The following is a 13,664-nucleotide window of genomic DNA, read 5'->3' as shown; positions in this document are numbered from 1 at the left end:
ATCAGTTTCTCAATGGCCCCAATTTTCACCCAGCTGAACTATGGGGTGGTGGTGGAAGGATGATTAAACTGATGACTGGTAGAATTAACTGCATTCCTGAAGCCTTAGTTTCCTTCACCATTTTAAACACTGCAACTTCAGAGACTTGGTGCCCTCAAATCTGTAGCTTATCTCTAATGCAGAAGACATAATTTAGCCCCAGCAAAACTAGAGTCAATGGGAATCAGGGGAAAATCTTGAACACAAAGGGGGATGATTTAGTTGTGGAAAGTCAGACAAAACGCAGTAAAAAAATCACCGCCAGATTTTAACTGCTGATATTCTGAGAACCACATGGCTTTAAACATCAGCAAAACTGACAGAGTCAATAGAGTAACCAGCACACACCAAGTAAAGTATATCATTGATGAAAACTTTGTGCAGGTTCCTTGTGGGTTTGGGAAAGTAGCAAAGGTCTTCTGGCCCCTGCAAACAATCCTTGCATTTCCACAGACCCTGGTTTCTCCCGGTCTCACCATTGGCAGTTCTTTATCAACTCCACTCTCCACAGCTCAAATCTTCTGGCGAGAACTGTCATCCACAGTTCCTGGGAGCATCAACCATCTGCCCAATTTTAAACTCCCATTACCAGCTTTAGGAGACGAGACAATGCAGTGAAATTTAATTGAGGCCTAGGTCTTAAAATAGCTGGGACCTCAAGCTCATAGGTTTGCAGGCAATTCACACCAGTCCACCACATCTAATTGTCCTGAACCTGACCAGGTTACAGTCAGGTCTACAGATTAAGTTTATCACAGAAGGTGTAGCAAACCTAGCTTGTTAGATTTGCACTATTTATATGATTACTTTTTCAACTCCAGTGGCACAATCTTACAGAACATTTTGTAGCTAGCACAAGAAAAAAGTTTGTCATAAGTTAAGGGCATTGTTTCAGATAGATTTCCACCAGTTAGATTGGCAGAATTCCTGTAACATATGCCCAAAGATGTCATCTTTATGGAAGTCACTTAGTGTTTATGCCTTAGGCTTCATTCCCATAAAATTTGTGAACTGAACAATAAAAGCAGGCATTTCAATGCAGTGTATAACAATAAAAACAAGCATTCTAATGCAGTGTATAATAATTAACTCCATCACATAGAGGAGACACGTGTGCTGGAAGGTGATGGACAGATTCAAAGATCGAGCCGTCTGACAGTGTCCTGTGGTATGGTTCTGTATCAAGTAAGTGAATCAAATGTCATCACAACCTCAGACAGGTTCTTTAAGGGCCTCTGGTTAGACAGCAGTGGCCACACACAAAAAAAATCACCTCGGTATGAAATAGAGGAAGTGAAAGTTGGTGGACTTGATTGACTGTCTAATAATCTACTGCTGAGGAATCCAGAAGATACATTTCTCTTTTTGACATGTTGTGGTGCTGTGAGTTAGTCGGCAGCTGAGTAGATTGTTTATGACAGTAGATTCACCAATAATTATTGAAACAATGATTAGATTACTTACAGTGTGGAAATAGGCCCTTTGGCCCAACAAGTCCACACCGAACCGCCAAAGCGCAACCCACCCATACCCCTACATTTACCCCTTACCTAACACTACAGGCAATTTGGCACGGCCAATTCACCTGACCCGCACATCTTTGGACTGTGGGAGGAAACTGGAGCACCCAGAGGAAACCCACGCAGACCCGGGGAGAACGTGCAAACTCCATCATTCAGTCGCCTGAGGCAGGAATTGAACCCGGGTCTCTGGCGTTGTGAGGCAGCAGTGCTGACCACTGTGCCACCGTGCTGCCCACTAATGTTAGTATTATTATTTATTTTTATACTTCAACAGGTGATCCCAATTAAGTTTTGCTAATTTAGAAAATCCATCAAAGTACCCTGGAATTCTCTCCCAGATTGTCTTATGGATCTACCTACAGCACATAGACAGCAGCAGTTTAAGAAGACAACTCACCCCCACCTTCTCAAAAACAACTAGGAATGAGCAATAAATGTTGGTCCAGCCAGCGACACCCATGAACCACAACTGAATCAAACAAAAGGGATTAATTTGCTGAATCTTGATTTTTCTATCACTGGTTATCTAACCATTATTACACAGCACAGTTGGGAAAATAAATAGAACCCCTAATATATTGTGCCCTTCCCTTTCTTTCTGCCTCTGCACTTTAATTCTCATCTGCTTCCATATATTTCTGTTGTTTGACTGTCTTTTTCCAGTGATCTAGAATCCTGCTAACAAGGATACCCTACCTCCTCACATCCGTGATATGGCAATTTTCAGTGCAGTATTTTCACATGAAATTAGATTAAGTTAGAGTGGGTGTATGTTAATTGTAGATTCATTATATTGTTAGAGTGCACATGAAGGGCATTAGTTAATTAAGTATTTTGAGAACTTATCGAGGGGAAACTGCGAGGATGCTGGGTTATGTCAGCAGGAAGGAGACAATTGTAATGCTGCATTTTATGAATTAACCTGTTATCAAGGGAAATAGTGTCCAATTTCATACTTCAATAACTGACTTGGTTCTAACAAGACTGAGATTAGCACATCGTATTGAGCACCATCACTAGCACAGACGATTTACATACACTGAAAACAACCCCATACATGGCAATCACAGCCAGCATCAGAGTTCCGGACCAAGATATATGAATGAACAAGAATAGATACCTGGACTGCAAAATCAAAGCCGAGATATGTGAAGCTGGTTATTTAACATTAAGAAATGTCTCTATGTCAGTTCCTGCACTGAGCTGGCCAGCGAGCCAAGCCATATTGGAGTGAGGGCATTTGGAGATGGGGTGAAAATTGGTAGTCGCCTGGAATTTTTATGATATATTTTATGGGTTATATATGCCTCCCAATAATTCCTAGTCTAAAGGCCTCATTTTAATGTAAGTTAGAATAGAGACAGTTAGATGGGGTTTGGGGCAAAAGTTGAAGCTGCCTGTGGACCATTGGGCATGATGCTCTGAACATTTCAACTCATTTCATTTCTCCACTATATATCCTGCCAAAATTCTGGACAAAATGACATATGAATTACCATCAATGATGTAGACTACAGGGTTATTTATAGGAGTACTCTGACAATTACTACTGAGCATGTGGTGTCAGGCAATATCATGATGATGTCAGATTACATTGGATTTAAACTTGGTAGATGAGGACACAAGTGAAGCATTGTTGTACTGTTCTTCTGCCTGTAATGTATACCCAATAAGTGTGAAGAATTTGTAGTCGTACTATGCTCATTCCTCATCTGACCCATGCTGTTAGAGATTTTCATCTGGGTGCTCTCAGGAATCTTAGGAATAACTTTAAACAGAAGATTTGTGTTGTGGGGAGTGGATTCATAATGAAGCTGGCAGTGATAAATCAAAGGGAATACAAGAGTTTCATGCAGTTATGATCAATTGCTCCAAACTCTTGAGTGTCAAATGAGTCTGTTGAGATATGATATACAGATGCCTTTAAAGGTTTATATCTTAAGCTACTGTCATTCACCATATCCTCAACATGATATTGTACTTTTTCCATTCTTTTGTGGGTCGTGGGTATCGCTGCCAAGACCATAATTTGTTTCCTGTCCCTTATAAGCCTTGAATGAATAGCTTGCTAGGTAATTTCAGAAGGCAACTAAGACCATGAGACAAACAGAAACATGAATAGGCTATTCAACTCTCGAACCTACTCTGCCATTCGATAGGATCATGGCTGATCAAGTTAATAAATAGACTGTGGGTCTGGAGTCCCATATAGGCCAGATCAAGTAAGAATGACAGATTTAGTCCCTAAAAGGGCTTTGTGAATCAAATGAGTTTTTACAATTGATGGTCGTTTTGTGCCATCATTACCAAGGCGAGCTTCCTACTACAGTTATCAATTGAATTTAAATTCCACCAGCTGTCATGCTGCAGTTTAAGCCTATATTTCCAAGACCTTCATTAGGATTAATAGTCCAATTCTATTACCATGACATCACCACCTTCCCAATATGATATCATAGTTCCACAACTTGTTGGATAGTCTAAAGCAGTGATTTTACTGCTAAAATGTAGTATACCTAACTCCTGATGAATATTATCAGTCTATAGTTAACAGTACAAGTCAAGACAGCATTTCCTTGCAGATGGCACCTTTATTAAGCTTGATTCATTTATATTACTTAACAGTTCTGCAAGAGTTAATGTTGAGTAATCCAGGCGATGTCTTATAGTTACTGAACAAGAAATCAATTAGACTCTGGAAAAGTTTCCTGAGGCAAAGACACATATGTTCTACTTCTTATTTTTAGCAGTTAATGTGTGTAACCTTTGGATAGATACTCCCTTGTAATAAACTACATGTTGTCGTCTAAGATAGGAGTGTCTCCTGTTGAGACTTATTTATGTCTATCTTACAGAATAAACTACCAAATAGTTATTTGGCATAACAAAAGAAGGAGGATTAGTGGCTCTCTGGCCAAAACAAAAGCCACCAATGTTTGATATCCAGGCACCACACTGGATTACCTCAGGATATCAATAGTCACTATTGTTATATAATAGCTAATATGGCAGCAATACATATGGTTGTGAAAGACCACTAGAGACCAAAAGTATAAAAACTCCAGAACAACTAATGAAAAAGAAGCAAATATTTTCACTTAAAATTGGATTACTACTTGAAGAGCATTGCCCTTTTAAGAAAGGCTGATTTAGTCCATCAAAAGCTAACGTTGTTTAAACAAATGTCAGTCAGTGCTAACTTGTGGAAGCTACAAAAGTTTAGTGGTTGTGTTGCAAGGTGAAAAAGCAGCCAGACCCAGGGGAATGAAGCACAGAAAAGCCAACAGCGATTTTACAGTTTCATTTGAGCACAGGCAGCAGTCCTGAGTCACGATGTGGCTGCAGAGTAAATGCACAACACTGCCTCCAGCAATAAGCTCAAGGGAAAAGGGTAGGAAACTTCAATAATGATAGTCATTGTACCGAGCCTGGAAGAATAGAAGAGGAATCACAACAGATTAATGAAACCTATAAAAATGAGCATTCCTGCAGTTGAAAAAAGCTGATAAATAGATCAACAACACAAATTGAAATATGGTCATAACTTTAATTGATATTGAAGATTGTAAATATCAGAAAAAATATTAAATATTGTAAGTCCATTGCAAAAGAAGATTGAGACAAAACAAAATTCCAAAGATAAGGAAATATTGAAAATTTGGGAGGTGCCTTAATAGAAGAAAGAATGTGAACAATCCATTTTGTTGGGGAAAAGGGGCACAAAGCATCCCATGAAGAAGGAGAAAGGGTGCGAGCCCTCCAATTTTGTGCAAAAAGGCAGGAAACCTTCCAAGATGAAATGAATAATGTGAGAATTCTGCAATTTAATGACTAACACCGAGAAGATTATACTGAGTATTTTTCTGAAGTATCTAAGGAAATCTACAAACTTAGAAACAGTTAAAATTATTTTAAAAACCCCATTTGAAGACTATTATTCCTATGCAGACTTTAAAGATACCAAACACATTTAAATATACAATTTTTAAAAATGAAAATAGGTTAAAAAACTGGAATCAGTAAATTACCATGGAACACTAATAAAATACAACCTAAAGACAATTAGAAGAATTCAAGATAGTTCAGTGGTGAAACAGAATGAACGAAGACTGGCAAATAAAATAAAGATAAAGCTGCAAAGACACTAGTAAGACCATAAGATATGGCAGCAGAAGGAGACCATTCAGCCCACTGAGTCTTCTCCGCCATTTACTCAGATCACAGCTGGTCGAATAAGCCTCAACTCCATTTTCCTGCCTTTCTCCCATAACCCTTGATTCCCTTGATTATCAAAAATCTGTTTAGTTCAGCTTTGAAAATACTTGGTGACACAGCATTGACAGAATTGCACAGATTTACGAACCTCTGAGAGAAGAAATTCCTTCTCGTCTCTGCCCTAAGTGGGTGACCCATAATTCTGATATATTTTGGCCCTCACTCTCCCACAAGGAGTAAACAGTCTTTCTGCATCTACCCTCTCAAGCTCTCTAGGAATCCTGCATGTTTCAATCAGGTAACCTCTCATTCTTCTAAATTCCAATGAGTTCAAGCCCATCCTATTCAAACTCTCCCCATAAAACAATCGTTCCATATCGGGGATCAGCCTAGTGAACTTACTTTGAATTGCCTCCATTGCCAGTATACTTTCTCCTTTCCTTTCCACAGTATTTAGATTGTGATCTGATTGGTTCCTTTTATAGTTTTAGCAAAACCTCCCCATCTTAATTTTTCATTCCCTTTGAAATAAAGGCCAGCCAACCAATTGCCTTCCCTATTACTTGCTGAAACTGGGTGCTGGGATTTTGTGATTCATGCACAAGGACTCTCAAATCTTTTTGAGCCATAACTTTCTGCTTTCTTTTTCCATGCAAATAATATTCAGCTCCTCAGTTCTTCCTGCTAATGTGCATAGCCTCGTATTTTCCCACATATTATTCAATCTGCCAAGCTGTTGCCCATGTGCATAACCAATCTATGTCCATCTGCAGAAGGGTTTATACCCAAAACATCAACTCTCTGCTCCTCGGATGCTGCCTGACCTGCTGTCCTTTTTCCAGCACCACACTTTTCAACTCTGACTTACCAGCATCTGTAGTCCTCACTTTCTCCTATATCCCTCTGCAGACTTTTTGTATCATCCTTACCATTTGCTTTTCCAAACTTGGTTAATGTACATGCATTTTCCTCATCCAGTTCATTAATATATACTGTAAATAATTGTGATCCCAGCACTGATCCCTTTGGCACTGTAGTAGTTACAAGTTGCCATCCTGAAAATGTTCCCCTTATCCCAATTCACTGTTTACTTTTAGTTAGCCAATTCTCTGCCCATGTTAATATATTATCTCCAACACCACGCGCTCTTAAGTAGCTGAACATGTGATACTTTATCAAACTCCTTCTAAAAAAGCATATACATAACATCCGCTGCTTCCCCTTTAACTATCCTGCTTGTTAACCCTTCAAATAATTATTACTATGTATGTTATTCTTCAGTATCATCTCATTTTCTTAAATGCATACACCTATGCATCTTTGAAAATTCCTTGTTCATCAGTTAATTAGGAAGAAAACTGTTGGTGAGATGATACTTATGATAAAGACTACTTCAAAAGAGGAGAGAGTAACAATATTCCAAGGAGTTTAAGTTTACCCATACCAAGATATTTTACAAGTAAACACCCATAAAAACAAAGACATCAAAATATCAAAGTCAAGGAACCATTGTTCAAAGCAAGAAACACAGAATATGATTAATGAACCAAGAGTCAAGATGCCACCAGTGCAAGACTTCTGAGGGTTGATAAAACTAATGATCAACTCTAAAAGAAGACTGAATGTGCAGAAATCAGTGATGTTGGTGTCCAAAATCTGTTGCATCAAAAGGAGGAAACTTCAGTTGAGATTACCTGAAAGCACAAAAGAAGTTATGGATTTTACAAGATTCATGGGAATATTTTCTACTCTAGTGTCATCATAAAAAAAATCTCCAGATGATAACCACCAGTAAAATCAAGCAGAACAATCAAATCCTGAGAACAAGAGTGAGAAATGCAATACTCAGCCAGGCGGCCCGGCATCGACTCCCAGTATGGGAAGGTAACTTTTAGGATGGCATGGTGGTTCAGTAGTTAGCACTGCTGCCTCATAGCACCCGGGACCTGGGTTCAATTCCTGCCTCTGGTGACTGTGTGGAGTTTGCACATTCTCCCTGTGTCTGCGTGGATTTCCTCCACGTGCCATGATTTCCTCCCACAACCCAAAGATGTGCAGGCCAGGTGAATTGGCCATGGTAAATTGCCCATAGTGTTAGGAGAATGGGTCTGGGTAGGTCACCCTTCGGAGAATCGGTGTGGACTTGTTGGGCCGAAGGGCCTGTTTCCATACTAATCTAATCCTGAGCTCATTAGTCAACTTTCAACCAGAGGTGCCCAGCCTGAGATGGACAACTATCTGCATTGATAAAACAGAACAGTCATTGTGTTATGATCCAGTTGATGCAAATCAGATTCCAAACTGGAATACGGTTTGACAGATCATATTTGGTTTTTTTAATTTAATGAAGTGGTCTTTCACTGAAACAAAAGCATGACATGTTGCAGATCTAATTTTAATAACAAAACAAGTGCCTATTATACATAAGAAAATAAGATTTTAAAAAAGCATAAACCATGATGTGGGGGAGCTGGTATTGGACTGGAGTGAACAAAGTTAAAAAACACACAACACCAGATTATAGTACAACATATTTATTTGGATGCATTCACTTTCGGAGTGTTGCTCCTTCATCAGGTGGTTGTGGAGTACAAGTTCATTAGACACAGAATTTATAGCAAAGGATTATAGTGTCATGCAACTGAAAAGATATATTGAACAAACCTGGATTGTTATTAAGCCTTTCAGCTTTTAGATTGGTTTCAGGTTTTAGTTAATTAATATGTAAATCCCAGAAATTCTTTTAAGTCACCTTCTTCAGATAACTTCAAGTTTTATAACAAAAGGTGGCATCTCAGCTCAAACAATGCATTAAAGATTCACAATCATCTGTTGAAGGAGCAGCACTCTGAAAGCTAATGCTTCCAAATAAACCCATTGAACTATAATCTGGTGTTGTGTGATTTTTAAGAATGAACCAGATATTTATAAATAACACAATTTGAAGGATTTTGAAACACAGTTAAAATACAATCTCAGTTATTCCAAGTTAATTATGTTACTGTACTTAGAACCCAGAGAAAATTCCTTTTCCGTCACATCTTTAAATTTGAATTTTTTGTTTTGTTCAATTATCCATCTTAAAAGTTTGGTAACATTTTCCTTGATTAGTCACATGACTGAGCTTACTTTCTCAGCTTCAAAGAAATCCATCTGATCTCTAACCAAACACTTCTGTCCTGGAACTATCAACTGAAATCTTTGTGTTGAGAAGATCTATTTCATAACTTTTCTGAACTAACTCCATTCTCTAGGAGAATCTCTTTCAGATGTCTAAATTCAAGCAAGACTTCTGTATATTGAAACAAGCAAAAACTTTCCAAGTTATGAGTATTTCCCCAGAACAAAGAAAAAAAACTTTTGAAACTGGAAGCAAACTAAGATTCTTCAATCCTTATTCTTTCCACTTGTAAAACTCCCTCAGTGTAAACAAAGTTTCATGATCACCTCAGGGCCTCTCTATCATGCTTTTTTAAAAAATCATATTCCATAAAGACTGACATGTTTATTATTTAACTCCATTCATAAAGATCAACGAGAACTTACATGCCACTAGTTAAAAATCCAAACTCTAAAATCAATAATCTTAAAACAAATATGAAGTGCAAACCTTAAATCACAAATGCAAGTGCCAGACTTGGTGCCGAGTAAACATTCATCTTTCAATAAATTGATTGGGAGTTTCAAACATTCTACTTCACCAGTCATACAGCCACAAAATCTGATTGAAGTGTCTATTATAGTCAACAACTCATGGGCAATAAGCTACATATCCAAGACATGGTCCAATTGAAGAAATTGCCTAGTCTAACCATTCAAGATACTCAAAATAAAAGAGACCAACTCTTCGAATTTGAATCAGATTACCCAATCCAGAAATCTTGGACACTGCAAGGATGGAAGCATTTGTCACATCAACACATCTGTCTGTTGTGTTAAATGTTCATGAGATGAAACATTGTCCAAATGTTGTAATAGCCCAACGCAATACCTCTAAAGAATAACAGCCTCTGTGAAATATATTCATGGGAGAAAGTATCTTCCAGAGGAGAAATAACATAGACATCAGAATTAAGGTTAAAATCCTCAAGCTAATCACATGGCAAGTTTCCAAAATCCAAAACAAATGTGCTCTGAAAGAATTATGAAATTTTCAAATTGCTCGAATCTGTGAAGTCAGAGATTTGGTAAAATGGAATTATGGTTAATAGAATATAGCTTTATGCATGGTTGTATCATAGGTCAACTAAAGGAAAACTTGTGTCAAGATGTTGTATAAGATAATGAATGTGCAAGAGTTCATGTTTGAGCTATTCTGAGCTCCTCTCAGTCTGATGATGCCACATAATCTCTGGGGTACAAAATGAAATGGATACTGGCATGGTCTCCTTATCGAAGGATATAAATCTTCTCTCCATTCTGTAAGTAATCAATGTACTTAAGAGGTAATGTAACCCATATATTGTTGCTGCTAGGTAATAATCTATCAACTGTGAAAGACATAAAGGCTTTCTTATTGTTGTGAAACAGCAAATAGTATATGTGATTCACCCTCCACCATAGACTACTGAATAATCCTTAAAAGAGCACAGAAAGGAGGGTTAGTGACAGTATTTAACCTTAATCACAGGTTACCAGTATAATAGAACACAGAAAGGAGGGTTAGTGGTAGCATTTAACCTCAACTATAAGCTACTAGTATAATAATACAAAGAACTGCAGATACTGAAGACCTTAAACAAACACAGAAATTTCTGAAGAATCTGAGGGAAGAAAGCAAGTTTAACATTTCGAGCCCGGTTACTCCTTCATCAAAAGTATCCTGATGAAGAGTCACCAGACTTTAAACATCAATTCTGCTTTCTACCACAGATTTACCAGATATGCTGAGTTTCTCCAGCATTTGTGCTTTTGTTACAAGATCCCAATGAATGCAGCACCACACTAGAATACCTTAGGGTATCAACAGGATGCTTTTGGCCTATCAGGTGTGCACTGACCCTCCAAAGACCCTCCCACCATACGCACCTTATCCCCCTAATTGCAATGAATAATCCACCTAGTCTACACATCCCTGGAAATGAAGGGGCCACATTGCAATGCTAATCCACCTAAGCTGCACATCTTTGTATTTTGGGAGGAAACCAGAGCACCTGACAGAAATCCACACAGACATGGGAGAATGTGCAAACTCCACACAGGCACTCACCAACGGGGGGATCTAATCCAGGTCCTTGGTGCTGTGAGGCAGCTAAGTTAACTGTTAAGCCCTCATGCCACCTCATGAGTGAGTGGTTAATGATTGAAGTAGGAACCAGCTCATACATTTTTCATATTTTGGGATTGCTGATATCCACTGTAACCATCCAAGTTGCGAACAGTTAATTCAGCAGAATATACTGACCCTCCTGTATGCAGTGTAGATACTCAATGTCTTAAAACTAGCTTGAAGCATCAAAGAAACCTATGCTTGAGAAATCTTTGCAGTATATTCAAAAGCAATAATCAGACACACAGGCAAGTTTTTCTTTCAATAAGCAAATTCAGAGAGAAAAACTTCAAATGAACAGACTAAAAGCAAATTTAAGAGCTGTAAGGTCAGTAAGGTTTCAAGCCTTCGCAACTCCATGTCAATTGTATGTTAAATGGTATTATTTTCTTTCAGGAAACAGTGAATCCATTGCAACTAAAACATACTACAGGTCCTGGAAGAACAGGAAAGAGATTTGTTGGAATATTCCAGGGACAGAGACTTCATCTATGTGGAAAAATTGGAGCAGCTGTCATCTTTCTTTTCGAGCAGAGAAGTTTAAGAAGTGATCTTTAAAGCCCTCAATGGTTTTGACAGATCAAGCAGTGAGAAACTATTTATTTGGCAAAGTGGATCCATAATCAGAAGTTATGAGTTGGCCATATAGCCAAATGGAAAGGAAGAGGATCTTTTTCTTACTCAGAAGGCTGTTAAGATCTGGGAAGTATTGCCTGAAAGGATAGTGGAATTTGATTACATATTAAATTGTAATTAGACAATACCTCAAGGAATACTCATCTGAAGGATTGCAGAGGGAAAATACTGAGATGTCAGATTAAAAAGGACAGTTGTTTCAAGTGACCAGCATAGATGTAATCGCTCCTTGCCTTACTGAAAAATTATTCAATTGTATTAAAGGAGTTTCCTGTGAAGTTTAATTTTAGTTTTAAAAACAAAATGGGCTGAATTTTGCCAGAAAATTAGCTCAATGTTAACTATGGTGAGTTTCATGGAGGTTTCTCTTCGTTAGCCCAAATGAAATTTCTCAATTCTTGCCCTGACTGGTGAGGACTGCGGCTGTTCATATAGCAATGACAAAACCTTTCTGAACAGAATGGATCCTGTTACCCAACAACACAATGTGGCAGTTGTGTTTAAGCTGGTTTGGTTTTTAATGTGTCTGAAGAAATATTTTCTTGTCAAATTCAGACATCCCACTTAAATAATTCCACAGAGGCTGGGTCCTGTCAGCAAGTCACCCTTTATTTACTCGTGCATTATACACTGACTGTGGTCATCCAGCTCAGAATCCGTTGTCAACAGAAGAGATTTTAATCTCCTGGTTATATTTCTTTTTTTTTTCCCATGTTGTGTGTTCTTCTGGTTTCTTATTAACATTTTTTAAAGTTTAATTTCTTTTTAAGTCGTCAACTGAGGAGATTCAAATCTCCTGGTTATATTGGTCAGCTACGGCTTTCCTGCTTGGCCCAGGTTAACAACCCCAATCAAGAATCTCATAGGGTCCAACTGGTCCCAATTACTACATCCCTCCCCACCATCCACCACATCCTGGGAAATAAGCCTGGTGTTTCGCTTGTAGCTTCTCTTTAGATGTTTTCACCCCAGGTCCAGTTCCTCTGACTCAGACCCCAACACGGGCAGTGTGTACTGGACAGTGGCCTATCTCTTGCATCTGGAACAACTCAGGGGGAAGAGTTTCCTCCTCTTCTTCTGGTGGCAATGGTATCGAAACTGCATCCATTTTAGATTCTGAAAGTTCCTTGACACCAAATGGAGAGGGAGCATCTCTGGTTTCTGACAGGCCTTCTGGCTGTTCTGAGGGGTATGCTTTGCTCCTGCCCTATTTGCCAGGTTATAGCCACCCACTTAAGTTCTATGTCCAAGTTCCCCAAGTGCTCTTTATGGTCTTCCCTGTTATTAGTATGTCACACAGGAATATGGCAGCTGGGGCAGTCCTTGTAAAATGTTCTCCATTGTCTGCTGAAAAAGAGCACAATGTGATGATATCCCAGATGGCAGTCTTGTGTATTGATGTAAATCCTTATGGCTATTAATTGTGGCATACTCTCGGACTCCTCATCCATTCGCAATTGCAGGTAGGCATGGCTCACGCACAGCTTTGTAAAGGACAGACCCCCTTTCAACATTGACTACTAGTCCTCCATTCAAAGGATTAAGTATTCATCCAGTTGTACGAAGTAGTTTTATCATTTGCTTAATATCCCTACAAAGGCAAACTGAACCGTGAGCCTTCACAATCAATGCAACTGGTGCTGACCATTCTGAAAACTGCACTGGTTTGCTGATTCCTTCACTCTCCAGCCTCCTGATTGCTGTCTCTACGTTTTCTTGCAAGGCAAATGGCATTGGACGGCCCTTGCAAAATCACAGAATTGATCCTGGTCTACATATATAGTGGCTTTGGTCCGTTTTAGAGTCCCAAGACCTTGAAAAACTCCTGGGTATCTCACAAGGACCTCACTGACACAGCCATTTTCAATCGAAAATTGTTGAGCCAATCTAAGTGAATCTTTCTCAATCAATTCCACTGCAATAGACTTGGGCCTGAGCCTTTTACTACCATCAGTGGTAATTGTAAAAACAACTTCTCATAG

The sequence above is a fragment of the Hemiscyllium ocellatum genome, chromosome 2, assembly GCF_020745735.1.
Source record: "Hemiscyllium ocellatum isolate sHemOce1 chromosome 2, sHemOce1.pat.X.cur, whole genome shotgun sequence".
NCBI lineage: Eukaryota > Metazoa > Chordata > Chondrichthyes > Orectolobiformes > Hemiscylliidae > Hemiscyllium > Hemiscyllium ocellatum.
Note: the sequence above shows the minus strand (reverse complement) of the source record.